This window comes from Stegastes partitus, unplaced genomic scaffold, assembly GCF_000690725.1.
Source record: "Stegastes partitus isolate 25-593 unplaced genomic scaffold, Stegastes_partitus-1.0.2 Scaffold133, whole genome shotgun sequence".
In the NCBI taxonomy this organism is placed as follows: Eukaryota; Metazoa; Chordata; class Actinopteri; family Pomacentridae; genus Stegastes; species Stegastes partitus.
The window spans coordinates 549,278-563,867 of record NW_007577864.1 but is presented as its reverse complement, the minus strand read 5'-3'; positions in this window follow the sequence as shown (position 1 = coordinate 563,867).

Genomic DNA, 14,590 nt, shown 5'->3' with positions numbered 1-14,590 from the left:
GACATCACACTGGAGCGTATAACTACCACGCTTGCCAGCGATCCTCGCTCGCATTTCTTCTTCTGAGAGTCTTTTATGCCACAGGTTTTCTCGCCCAAGGCTAAGAGGAGAGAAGTGCAGTCAGCAGGAGGTTAAATCCATACACATCTCCTGAGATCTCATCACACTGATCAGTGCAAGAACTCATATAGTCCTGCAAATGTCTGAGCGCTTGTCAATAGCAACTCTCACTGAGACAAAAGTGTTCTAATTAGAAATTGAAAGTGCAAGCACACTTTATCTGTGTGTCTGTGATGGAGGGAGAGTCAGAGAAAAAAAAAGAGAGAGATGGTAAAAGACTAGTTCGGTGAAGAGAACACTGGAACACGCATATCAGTAAATCTGCATGTGAGGGTCGTCTATTTGTAATTTTCATAATTAGCAGTACACCTTTCACGTCTACAAACGCCTCCTTCATATCCCCCCTGCCATTTCTCCCAAATGGTATCCTCCCCCTTAAAGATTAATTGAAGCTGGAATAAAACAAAATGGTTCCCAGGGGGTGGCCCACTGTTTGTTATTCATGTGGGTCTGAAAACAGCAACAGTAAATCCTCTAAGTTGTTGTTAAGCTGGGGATATTACCATATGTGTGCCATTTCCATAGACTGACAGCTCCCTCTGGATCAACTGGGGACTATTGATCTTGCAGCACTCCATTTCAAGTTAATTGTGCTTGAAATGAGGTCCACACTCCCAGGCATACCTTTGTTTGAAAGGTGGATATTCGTTTTTATTTGGCAGGATGTTGATATCAAAGACACAGGATATATTCCATATTTCGTTTATGTTTATCCTGCAGAAGCAGTTTCTCTTGCGGTGATTGGTCACACAGTCAAACGCGGATAATAAGCTAAGAATGCTAGAGCTTGCTTTTAGTGTTTTCCTCTGTTGTGATTGGACAGAAATAATGCTCCTCCCCTTCTGATAAAGGAGGCAATAGAAGGAGTAGAACATTATGTTCATCATGCAGTAGAAAATATGAGGTCTTTATGTGAAACAGAGGAAGTGTAGGTAAAGTTATGATTCCATATTGACCAATCTTGGAGAAAAATGATGAGACAGATTAATGGATTATTCAGGGGGGGGATTTTTTGGCTCTAAGATTTTGTATATAGTGAAATAATGAGTCATTTACAAGCAGTGGACACGTGCATGCATGTATGACTAGTTGAGGATTTGCTTTGTTAATTTTTCAGTTTTGTGCACAAGATTGCGATTTAAGTTTGTAATTTCTCCCTGGAACTGTGTTGTTTTCATCTTGTATGTCAAAATTAAGACTAAGCGCCTGCCACAGAATTCCATCTAGAGAAAGAAAGCAGACTTTCCCACCAACTGGCCGCCGCACAAACAAACAAACACTTGAGCCAGTATTTCATCTACTCATTTGCGGCGATTATTCAAAGAAAAAGCCTGAACAGGGAACCCTGAAAGCTACTTATTTAAGGATCTAGGATGTTTTTCTTTTCCTGGCCTTGTTTGGTTTTAATTCCTAATCGCAGAGAAACTGTCTACCCGGTAAACTTGTTCCAGACTCTCAGGAAGGTGAACTTTGCTGCTGGAAACCACCGTAGGAACGCTGAAAGTTTCACAGCTTTGTGGCTACTGTACGTACAGTATAATCCCTGTCATGATTAAGTGCAAATCGGATTAGCATATGTGACATATGTGTGTTTTTAGAGCCACTTTTGACAGCTCGACAGAAACAGAGTGTGAGAGGTAGGACTACCAAGGAATGAAGCAAAGTACAACCTCATTAAGACAAAAGAGAAAACGGCGAGGTAAGCTGTGTCGCAGCCCAAATACTGCCACTCTCACTGATTAAACCTCTCAGTCTCAACTGCATCATAATCCTGCCTGGAACTCATGAACGTGGATTCTTTAGGAGAGGGAAAAGAAGAAAAAACACATCCAGAGAGGATGCCAAACGAGTGTCAGTCCCAATCTGAAGACCATCTTGGAATATTCCCATTGCTCGTTCCTGCGAGGCAAAGAGCACTTTGCCGGGATGAGAATAGATGCAAATTCCATCTTCCCCCAGTAATCACTCCCATACCAGTCTGATGTCCCTGACTGTTGCTGGAACCATATCTGTTTGCAATATCAGACAACAACAAATAAAAGGTGTGTAATGGAGGACATTAAAGGGGCCAGTGCATAGAGGCAGGATTTAATTTGCATGGCAGATTAGCCTTCTAGTCCCACTGGTGGGGCAACAGCCTCGAGGGCAAAGTCACCCTGTTTCCCTTTTCTTCCATCTCTTTTATTCCTTTATTAATAGGATCTAGTCTCTTCAAATCCATTAAGTCAATTGAGCAGGCTCATATATAATCTGATTTCAAATCCAGCATGAAAATGCTTAACCAATGGCACTGGCTCCATGCTGTTTTTCCTACTGGAGGGTCCTGTGTGAGAGGAAGGAGACTCAGAGAGAGGATCACTGATCACTAAGATGGAAAAAAAAAAGAGGGGGGGGTTGTAATTTATGAAATCGTGTTTTAGTATTGGGAAATGTTACAATGATGTTACTGAATCATGCATAAAGTAGATTTTTTTTTTTCTGCTGGACACTGCAAAGTCAGTAAAATATCCTGCATCTGCATTTACAAAAAGGGGGAGAAAAAAAATCTCTGAGTGTTGTATACAAAATAAATACATGTTACATCTTCCGGGCTACCTATTTCCAAATCCCAGTGGAAGAGAGAAAGATTGAAAGAGAAAGAGAGAGAGAGAGAAAGCACGGCTGGAGGCTTTTTGGTCTCTGCCCTCTGCGCACTGGCCTGACTGGGGCCAAGTTACGCCTCAGTGCCCCGGCGAGCCTCAGCTTTACACAGGCAGACAAATACACACACACACTCACAGCTGGGGTTACCAGTTATTAGACAGCAAGAGGAAAGAGCCAAGTACACACTTTCACAAAATCATGCATTCATAAATACATTTACACACCCTAAACTCTTCTCTCTACATCACATAACTGAGTGACATGGAGGCGAGCGGCTTGACAGCTTTGAAATGCTGCATAAAAAGGAACAGCGATTACAAATACAAAAGGTTTGTAATGAGCTGCTTGGGCTTTTTTTCTGTGTCAAAATCTTATTTAATATATTTATTTGATGAAATGAAATTGATCTCCAAAGCACCGCGTTTGATAATAATCTGAAACATCTAATCTAAAATCATTTTCGCCATTATTTATTCAAGCTGCCGCATACAAAATCAACATCTGCGAGCGACTCCAGGGGTGTCTTCTGTATTGACTTTGAACTGTTCGCCTAAGGTCTGCCAAATGCATGATATCCGTCACTAAAGGTGCATTATGAATCTTGGGATGTCAACCTTGAATTACATCTGTGCACCTACTATACCCCCCACCCCAATCCACGTCTTATTAACATAGAAGGAAACAGCAGCAGCAACAATGTTTTGCTAACAGTTCATGCATTACTACTCAGGGGAGGTTTAGCACCATGCATCCCTGCATCTCAAACACACACACGTGTTCCCCTGTGTGATTCGGTGGGGGGGGAAAAAAATAACACAACACTGCTGATCAGAGCTGCTCAGCCCGCTTGCTCTGCACTCGGGGCCCCTGACAGAAGCAGTGATGTTTGAGATGCAGGGAGCCCTGAGTTTGTCCATCACTGATTAGTAAAAACTCCTGCTCTTTCTCTCCTCCGAGCTGCAGCTGATGTGCTCGCTCGTGGATCTTGACACGAGCCTCGAACAAGCTTATTTATTACAATAAGACGTAAGTGGACACACACGTAAACAAAGGCGCACCAACGCACGTGCATGAGGTGTGTGCACACGCAGACAAAATGCTTTACATGTGAAAGGACTGTTGTTTAATTTGTAAAACACCGCTCACCAAAGCTGGAGCAAAGCAGGCAATTAGAGGCTCTTCTTCCTGAGCACTTGACTGTATTCCTTTAACCTTTACACAATGATTTATGTCAAAGGATTTGTCACCTTCGCAGTGGGGCCTTCGCACACAGCTTTTCAAAACACACAATAGGGGAAAAAGGAGGGGAAAAAACTTAAAATCCTCCTGTGAGGATTTGGGAACTTATATAACTCCCAATTATCAAAACTTCTTCTTGCAGCCTTTGCAGGCCTCCCCTCTGTTTGTAAGACTCACAAAATATCTACAGTGCCACTGAAGAGTGTATAATGCCTGTGTGCCCACATGACTGGCGAAAACACTCCTGCTCTTTCTGCCCCGCTGAGTCCTGCTGCATAATGGGGGTCTTGAAGGCTCTGGGCTCAGAGCAGGCCTGCCTAACAAAGCCTTGGTGGCTTGCAGCAGACAGGAGAGTGTGTTTGCGAGCTGGTTGCCAAAAACTAATTTTCAGGAGGTTTTCTGTGGGATGCAGTGGCAGCAGCATGACAGTGTGAGGTTTAGATATCTTGGTGAGCGGGGAGGGCTGGGGTTGAGATATGTAGGTCTTTTGTGGAGGTCCAGAGAGTTGGTTCAAGAAGAGGAAGTTCACAAATTGGTAGTTCAGAATACATTTCAAAAGTAAGCAAGGTTTGGCTTCCTTTTTTTTTTCTTTTTTTACTTTTTCTCTTTTTTGTTTGTTTCATTGCATTTTTTATTTTTTTAACATTTCCTTCGCTCCATCAAGCAGATATTGGAATTAATTTCAGATTAACCACTAAGAAATCCACTTTCACCCGGCTGTCAGCTAGCGTAGTATTTATTTCACTCACTCTGTATCCATGTCTCATGAGCATTTTTATCCTCTATCCCTTCGCTATACACTTTCTTTTTTCTTTTTTTTTTTTGCTCCACAGTAATGTACCTGTTTACCTGTTGGGTGGTCTTGAGCTGGGCTAAACTAAAGCCCCAGTCCCTGCAATCTAAGTGTAGAGTAGCTGCTAATCCGATTTCAGGAAACAGCCAAGCCCCCACCTCCCTACCCTACAGCCCCCCTCTTGCCTTTCACCATCCCAGCTTACCACGTCTCCTCAGAGAGGGAAGGAAATAAAAGAAAAAACGAGCAACAGCGAAGGAGAGACGAATATTTAAACTTGGGGTTTGGTAATTGGAGTGTTTTTCAGCTAGTACTTTAATAATTCACGACTACATAACCAGGCCTCTTATATGTCTCTGGCCCTTTAATAAGGTGTGACACTGAGGACATATTACCTGCTCACTGGCTGGTCTCTCCTCTGAGTCCACTCTGCCCTCTTTGGGACGTTGCTGAGGCCAAACATAAAGCCGTGTTTCATGGTGCTGGGGCTTATCTGGCCTCTGAAAGTATGTGAGACATGCCAGGAAACAAAGAAGCGTCTCTGCGCCCACTAGCTGGATGAGCATATCCCTTTCACAGGCCACACATCTCCCTGGCTTTACTTATTTGACGGGCTCATGGTGGTTTTTAGCGAAGAGGGAGGAAAGAGGCTGACCAGCGCGGCGTATGGACGTTCGCAGCTGGATGAGAGGCAGAAGTCAGACTCAGTATCAGTCTCCACCACACAGTTAGTCTCGTGAGTTATGTGTAATCATGTCATGTCTCAGTGCGTTTTGAGAAATGTCACATTCTATTTTCTATTTAAGTTTACTTAGATGGCATGTTGTTTATAAATTAAATTCATAAAACTGAATTTCAAGAGTTTCACATTCCAAATTTAGCAAATAACAAATCATTAACTCAACAGTTCTGGATAAAAATGTTGAGGTTGTTGAGATTTTAAAGTTTCTTTTAAAGGTAATTTCCTCTCAGCCTTGTATTTGTTAAAATGACGGCTTTGCTGAAAAAAAAGAAAAATGAACGAACTAACAATATCACAATAGAAACACTCCAATTAATGCATTCAAAATGTAACGTCTTTCGTGAAAATAAAATTAGATTTGCGAAATGTATAAGTAAAGGTGCACATACTGAAGAATGGATCCTGGTGGGTTTGTTAAATCATAAATGCAGTATTTTACAGTGTGAAGCATCTTGCTGTTTCAATCTTTACTACAATATTTCTGCAGATAAAACAATTATCTATGAAGTAACCAACAACTACAAACACAGGAGACAAAAATAAGTGCATTCTATAGAGAGCAAAGGAAGATATATGTAATGAATGTTTAGTTTTTACTTCTTTTATTTCCCCCCACCACCGCCCAAAGATTATAGACTGCGAGATGATTAAGCAAATGCTTCATTTTGCATGACCCATATATACAGCGTCATTGTGAGGAAAGAATTGGGCCAGAGTGACAGTATACGTTCAGGCTGATAACAGATTCTGCTCACCCTAAGGAAAGCATGGCCTCAACTGGCCAAACATGAGCAGTACAACTTGCAGCACCTCCCAGCGTTCCTGTGTTTGCACAGACATCGACCGGATAGTATAAAGCCATAGAAATTATACAACACAATAAAAACACAATAAAACTATTTTTTTCAATAAATTGGTATCTCGGAACTTTTGAAGCAAAGAACAAATTGGATGTTGGTGTGGCAAACACATTGCCCTGTGAAGGGGCACGAAGGTGGATAAGACATGAATAAATGTGCTGTAGTATATCTGACATGATGAAATCCCTCAACACACACACACACGCACACACACACATTCGCACACTAACACAAGCAGTGGTGTTAGGATAGCATTGTGTGTGACATGAGGGGATCGGTGTCACTGTGTCACAGATGATCCCTGGTGTACTGTCTGACAGCAGACACCCTCAGGGCCCTCCTTTACTGCTGAGGATACAACAGTCCATACGGCATCTGTCGTACCCACTGAAAAACAAGTGAGTGTGTGTGGTGTTTGGGGGGGGGTTGTGTCTGTATTTTACATGAATGTTTCTGTGGGCACACTGGTGTTCCTGCCTGTTAGTGCACGTGTGTTCATTTCCGATTGCTGTATTTATTCGGAGCGATGCTATAATTCACGAAAACATTTATTTCGCTATAATCCACCTCCTGGACTCACCGCTGTTGGTCCTGCTCATCCCAACCTGCCAGCTACCTGCCAGTGTGGCTACCTACCAGATTAGCCCCATTCTCCGGAGTTCCTTCTGTGTTTATTTGCCCCATCTTTAACGACAGGTCACTGCGGTTGCGGCCACTAATGACCTTGGTCTAGCACTCCTGCCACAGTAGGATTGGCTCCATAAATGGTCAGTAAAGACTGAGTGTCTGAGGGTTAACAGCCCCCACTGTCACAAACAAAGGTAAGTAACAGTGACTTGGTTGTGATTGTGGTAGGGCTTCTGTTCCTTCTGCTACAACTCTTTCCTCAGGTTCTTTTCAGAGAGAGCGAGACTTTATTACCTGAATTAGAAGGTGCTCATTTGTTCGCCTATAGGATGTAGTAAGAATTGAATATCACAGGGTGAAAGACAAACTACACGTGTTGTTCCTTGTTTGTCGTTTGAATAGAGTAATAGTATAAAGATAGATAGATAGATAGATAGATAGATAGATAGATAGATAGATAGATAGATAGATAGATAGATAGATAGATAGATTACTACTATGTATAATTATTGAAAGTTATGAAAGTTATGCTAAACTAGGCGAAGAGCAAAGCAAACATTACGCCTACTAAATGTTTGCATTTATATCCTGAGCATCATACGGCATGTAATGACTTTAGCATTTAACCAAAAGCACTCCTGTATGTACATACAGCCTCACAGAGCCACTAGCATCCCTGCAGACTCTTAGTCTTGTTAAAAAACAAATATGATTTGTGTTATTATGTCAGTACTTCACTTTTCCAAAAAAGTACTATACTAAGGCCTTGGAATATATCATAATGGAAAGGGCATATAGTTATAAATACAAACAATAAAGCACATGGTGAAGTTCACGTATTAAATCAGCAACATTTTAAAGCTTTCAAACTCAATAAGCAATGGCCAAAAAGGCGAAGCACTTATTTGTTTAACTGCTGTGTCTTTATCAGGGCAGCTGAGAGAAGTGCTGATCCAACACTTCTTCAGTTGCCGTGAAGAGAAACCTCTTGAAAAGGCACCGAGGAGCTCGGTCCATTCCCCGGGTAGACACAGACAGACTGCTGCAGATTAACTGGTTTTCTTAATGTCTCCTCCTTGGCGAAGTTTCTTTCAGAGGGTTGAGAGGCAAACAGGCCTCAGTGAAAGACTCACTCCCCATTAGTGGAGGTAAATGGCTCTTCTGTGAGCAACCGGTTAAAGCAGGGTGGGATAAAGGGCCTCTCCACACACTTCTTCAGCCAGATTAGAGAGGTGACTCTTGTCTCAAGGATGTCAAATGTTTATACGCGCACAGGGAGCGCTCTACCGTAGGAACCTCAGCAGTGTCACTATTACGTTTATCACCAGGAATTCACGAGGCTCTTGTTGTCAGCAGTGAAGCAGCTCATGATGATGCATTCGAAACTCGACTCGCACAGCAAAGCAGTTCTGTTTTCGGTGTAAGCCAGACCTTGAACCCTGGTTTTACTATAACTGTTGCTTTAGTATCAAATATTAGAATAAATCAGCTTCATGTCATGCAGCTCTGAAAACAACAATCCTGCCATTCAAGGGAATAGAACACCTAAAACAAAGACAGAGAGGTGGATAGTTTGACGATAGTTTGATATGTTAGTATTTGTTTTTTTTGCAGTTTGGTGCGAGATGCCAAACTATTACAATGCATTTTTCTACGCCACTTCCTTAACTCAAACTCTGCCTCACTTCTTGAAGGTGGAGGTGGAGGGGGAGGGGAGGGGACTGCACCTAATCGCAGGTTCATTGCTTCCTTGCCAGCTACCAGCCCCTGATTGCATTTCAGCCGAGAAGTAAATACTACATGCTCAGTTACCAGGTGAAATCAAGCAGGCAGATGTGTCTGCAGCCTCAGTAGATACTCGCTGGACCCTGCTTCTGTCTACCTGTGCCACAGAGTTTCTCGCCAAGTCAGCTGCTGCTGATCCATGTTGCTGAGTAGGTACTGGTGTGTGTGTATGGGAGAGAGAGTAAACTAAGGAAAAGGTATAGGAATAATTTAGCTGACTTAGGCTGATTTTAAGAAATAAACACAGAAAACAGGCTCTGAATTTGTAAGATTGGTGAGGCCACGTTTCAGGAAATAAAAACTACACATGCGCAATCATGCAAAAATGTGAGCAAAAATTCAAAAGAGAACTCAAAGAAATACAAATAGCTTTAAATTTCCAGGCACATCAGGCCTGTTTGTTATGAAGAGAGCAGCAGAGGTATGTTTGCCAGAGAAGGGGTGAGAATACAATAGCCCTCCTTCCAAGGGTCTGTAACTATAGACTCTAATAAAGTCACTGCCTGCAAATAAAGAACCACTGCTCAGCTCGTGTTACAACAACAAGGACGGCATTATACAACTGGGCTCTGTTTTGAAGCACACCACCAAATGTTAAAGAGCAACAAACAGAGCACATGATCAAATATTGATGATCCAGTAATACCCTATTTTATTCTATTTGTAGAACAGCTGATAATGACTTTATATTATTGATGTGACTGTCTACTGTTGAATAGTTTGATGTAATATTGTATAAGGTTCCTTCCTTTGGGGATTGTGTTTTCGTGTGTCCTCGAAGTCGGGTGGCTCACGGTAATGTATGAACTTCTACACGCGTGCGCTTTCTTATCTGAACATTTGCAGACTTAAATGGATTTCTAAAAAAAAAGGAACTAAATTTCTACTAGATTACGCTTTATAAATATGTTCTACATTTGACTTACTGTTTGGTTCATCTTTTTTCTAACAAGTTGTTAGGAAATTGAGAAAACTTTGATCACTGTCCTGTTAAATGAAGCAGCATTAAATGCTTAAGAAAAACTTAAATCAGCACATATGGTCATTCCTTTAAATCATTTAAATTACAGAAAAGTATCACATGGTGTTTGTTATCGTCAATATGACATAACAGATAATTAACATAAAATTAAATACAAATGTAAACAAACTTTTTTTGAGGGAAAATATTTAATTGTAACGGTGGTGAGATTGACAAAACTTTCCTTTAAATGATAACCTCTAATAATAAACTATTGTCTTTACTATGTCAGCAGTTGCCCACCAGTCAAAGTTTGAAGGAGCCACTCTTTGGAAATTTCAGGCCTCCCCGCTGCTAAAGGTTGTGACCCAGCTTTTTATTTTTCCCGGGGCTGTTGGGTTAATGAAGTAACAACAAACTGGGCCTGCGGCTAATTTGGAGTGGCACTTCCTGGCCCCTCCTGTCTCCACGAAGACGTATTTCATTTTCTCTTATCTCTGCCTCGGTCATGTGGCTTTCCGCATGGACGCCCTTGTCTCCCCCAGTTGCGCGAATAATGGAAACTTCGTTAATGTCATTAATCTGCAGACCAGGACATGAACCAAACACATTTAACCTTTCTGGATTTGCCTCTGCCACGAAGCTGTAGCGGCTCTGAGCGTGGGGACAGTTACTGCTCAGTGTGACATGTAACGATTCTCTTGTCCACCTTCATTTTCAGTGTCTTATAAAGCCACGCCAAACCAACATGAGAGCAATATCCAACACTGGAAGGAATCATATAGAATAAACTTGCTAAAATGTTTTTTTTTTAATTGGTCCCCTGACACTGAAGTTTCAACAGTAAAATTCCTAAATGGCGCTTTTGGAGAAGATTTCAGCATCTCTGAACATCTTTTCAAATCACTTGAGTGAATTGGTGTTTATAGATGACAGCACTCTCACTTCCACCATGCACATTTAAACAATGGTAATGTCAAAAGACTGCTTAATGACTAATCAGGCGGCTGTGATTCATGCCTCGTTCGAAGCTCTTATTCACACATTCCACCAGCGCCATGAATGGCCACTCAGCCCCACATGTCATATACTTTCATTCATAAGAAGAAAACAGAAGAGGGGGAGTGAGGTTTGGGAGGAAAAAAAAAAAAAGAGAAATCTCTCTGGTAGGATGGGTAACCCAGGGGACATTTTCTTTTGTGTGGCGCTCAGCTTATGGGGCCAAATGCCAGCAGGCTTACCTCGGCACTGTCTGTCTGTGTGTGTCCCCTTTTCCTTTGCACACAGTAATTAGGAGGATCTTAATGGAGAGGGGGTTTATTAGTGTCTGAGGAAGGCTTTAAACGTCACTTTAATTAAGGGGGATTCGACAGACAGCTTGTGTGGCGATGTCACCCGTTTTATAAAATCCTTGTTTGGGCACAACAGGAAAATAGAAGTGGGTCTTTAAAAGGAAAAGGGGGGAAAAGGCTTTCCAGAGGAAGACCGTCTAGACCTGCGGTCAGAGACAGAATAGATAGTCTGACCCTGGCTGAGCATTAAGATGACGATCATTATCTGCCGAGAAATTCCACATGTGCGCATGCAGAGAGCGAACATCCTCCCTCAGGAGGAGAAAAAAAAAAAAATCAGACAAACAAACCCGCCTGCACCTCTGAAACTGTTTCACTCAAAAGATAACCTCACTGCTAAAATTTTTGGGGGGATTAATTTATTCTCAGCATATCCTATGGCCATTCATGCAGGATATAAAATCCTAGATTATTTCCTGCTTGGTTAACCCGCATCCGGCCAGTCCCTCTCACAAAGCCATTCTAATGTTGCCATTAGTTATGCTCCTCTGGTGGCCAAAAGATTGATCCCGGCGACTTGGAAACCAATAAATGTGTACATGAATGGCAGAGCGAGATAACACATTTCCCACAGATAGTCGGGGACCAATCGGTACAGAAACATGATTGGAAAAAGATCATTAATGATATAGCATGTGAAAATATCACAATAAAAGGGACATTAAATTCAACATTAAATACTTCAATCGGCTTGTTCTTTGTCCCTTTTTATGGTGCTGTGCTTAATTTGTATTTCACGCTTTTCAGACGTTTGCAATAACTCGAAAATTAACAGAAATGCAGGAATTATTATATTTCTCTAGTTGTTTGGAAAAACCTATTCATTTAACATGTTGTTGTGTTAATCAGTGTTAATTAAGTTTTGTATTAGATTCTATTTGATGGGGGAAAGTCAGAAGGACGCTGTTCAGTCAACAACAACAAAAACTAGCATCCCAACAAGCAGAAAACAGCGTGTACTCACTCATAAAAGCCAGTGTTGTCACAGACATCATGGGGCTATAAAAGTAGAGTCTTCCACAATAACTGCAGCTGCTGGGAGCCTACAGAGGGGATCTGATAATGGGCCTGAGGGGAAACGACAATGTGCTCAGGGACCAGGGATTGTCTGGAAGACAGATAAGAAGACACAGGAACAGGTTATCAGCTAGTTTATGAGGTGTCACTCTGCTCAAACATTCACCTGTTCCACAGCGAAATCACACAATCACAAACAGGCATCCTATTAATTCACACATGGCTCTTGCTGCAATGACTCATTTAAATGGAGACAGGTTTTGCACCTTTTACATAATGTTAAGATGGTTTTATGCAGAATTTGTTCTATTTTGTGACATTACAAAGAAGCTTTTTTAAAAACTTTTATATGTACGTTGGAGGAAAGCTAAACTGAAAATAGCATCTACACTCAGCACAAGAGTGAATATAACAGCATCATGTGCAATATAAACCTGTCACATCCTGGTCAGTGTGTGAGCTGAGTTTCACATCCACCATTGAGGAGAATTGATGACGTGCTTCAAAACAAGAGAAAATACCTCAAAACAGGTTCTAGGTGCTGCTTTTTTATTTTTTATTTTAATGATATAACAACATTATAAGAAGAGAATTTAAAAGTTAAGGGTCTATTTTTTTTTACTTGTCACTTCAAGATATGTCTTCCAACTAATTGGCTCTAATGATTCAACAATGCAGTAACTTTGTAGTTGTGCGACTTCCTCAAAACACTTCTGTTAACTTGTCTGATTGCTGTTCTCATTATTTTATACAAAGAAAGCTGTGTTTTAAGCGAGCAGTGCTGTTGAAGAGCGACAAAAACAAAATGAAAGAGCAGTTTGAGTGATGGCAGCTGACCTGCAGAGTACAGCGAGGTGACGTGCCTCGCGGCGCTACTGGACAGGTGCTCTCAAAACACTTCCTGGTGGAGAGCGGTGGCGTCAGCGCACCCTGGGCCATCCTGAGAGAGAGTCACAACACAAAGCGTTTGTTGAGAAAAAAAATTCAAGCAGCAAAATAGCAACCTTATATATTTATCATTTCCTGTTAACTGCATTGTACCTGTTTACTTCAAGTTACTTTGTATTAAATTACTGACTCCTTCATTCATTTAATAACACAAACGTGACAGAATGAAGGGCTGCGTTGTTTTTCATGCTAAGAGAATTTGCTTTTTTCACAATCAAATCGCTCCAAACAATATGAGAAAAAGCCAGTTTCTCTTCTCAACTGACTTCTTCCATTTAAGATAACCATCGCAACATCATGAATAATTAAAGAGTATTTTTTTTGTTATCACGTTTAAGCAGCTAGTCGATAGCGCTAACGCACAGGGAACGTATGCTTACTGAAATGGCTAATTGCGAAATGTTGCTAAAAAACTTTACTTTGTCATATCACTCACAGTGCATTATAGTTCACATTAAATAACTCTGTTGCATGCCTCAATGTGCAGACCGCAAGTAAAACAGAGAGAACATTTCCTTTCCATAAAAAAAAAGAAAAAAGAAATAAACACAACCTCCTGGAGGTAGCTCAACTGCATGGGTACATTCTCCAGATTTTTTATCATTATTCTTTCACCCACATAAATGATCAAAACAAATGACAATCTCTGTGCAAAGAAGAGACGGAGCCCACAAAAGGGAGTCTGACAGCCATTTCCACAACAGATGTTTTTACAGAGGGGTGTCTTCTCTCCGCTGAGCAGTCTCACACATGAGAGACCCCCAAAAGCTTCAGAGAAACGTCCAGAAAACCAACATGTAAATTTGTAACTGCCATGTCGCAGACTGGCGGGCCCACGCCAATTTTATTTCTTTAGTAGAAAAAAAAAAAACAAGGCATGAGAAATAGGCATGTCCAAATATACATATCAGCATGGATGATTTCAAAAAAAAAGGTGGAGGGATAGAATTCAAACTTCAATATCAGAAAAAGACAACAGACAACATCGTTATGTGTTATCATGAAAAGATAAGTCCCTATTGATCCGGGTTGTGGGCAAAGGCTGCACTATTGACAGGAAGACAGAATATGTCGGAGGGGCAATATTTCATACATTTGGCCTGTTCACTCCATCACTGTGAGAGGGTGTTTTTCTGGGCTGTATATAATAACACGTGTGCTCTTTATTTCCCTCAGATCAATGGTAATGCGAGGGGGGCCACACAAGATGGATGCCACGGGCAGGTTAACCTATCGACTGCTCAACAGAGACACACAGACCAAGACAAGGGAGACCAATCCATTTACTGAGATGAACCCAAGCTCGTTGCGTTTTGAATCGCTCTGCTTATTGCACCCATCTGCTGCAGCTCAACGAAACTTCTGCAAAACTGTAATGCTTTATTTAACATCTCCTGTTATTAACTTTCATAGGTTTATCTTCTGTTTATGCATCTCGGAGGAGTTTTTCTCTGTTAAATATATGATTTTTCTGATTGATTCAGAGACGACGGTAAGAATTGT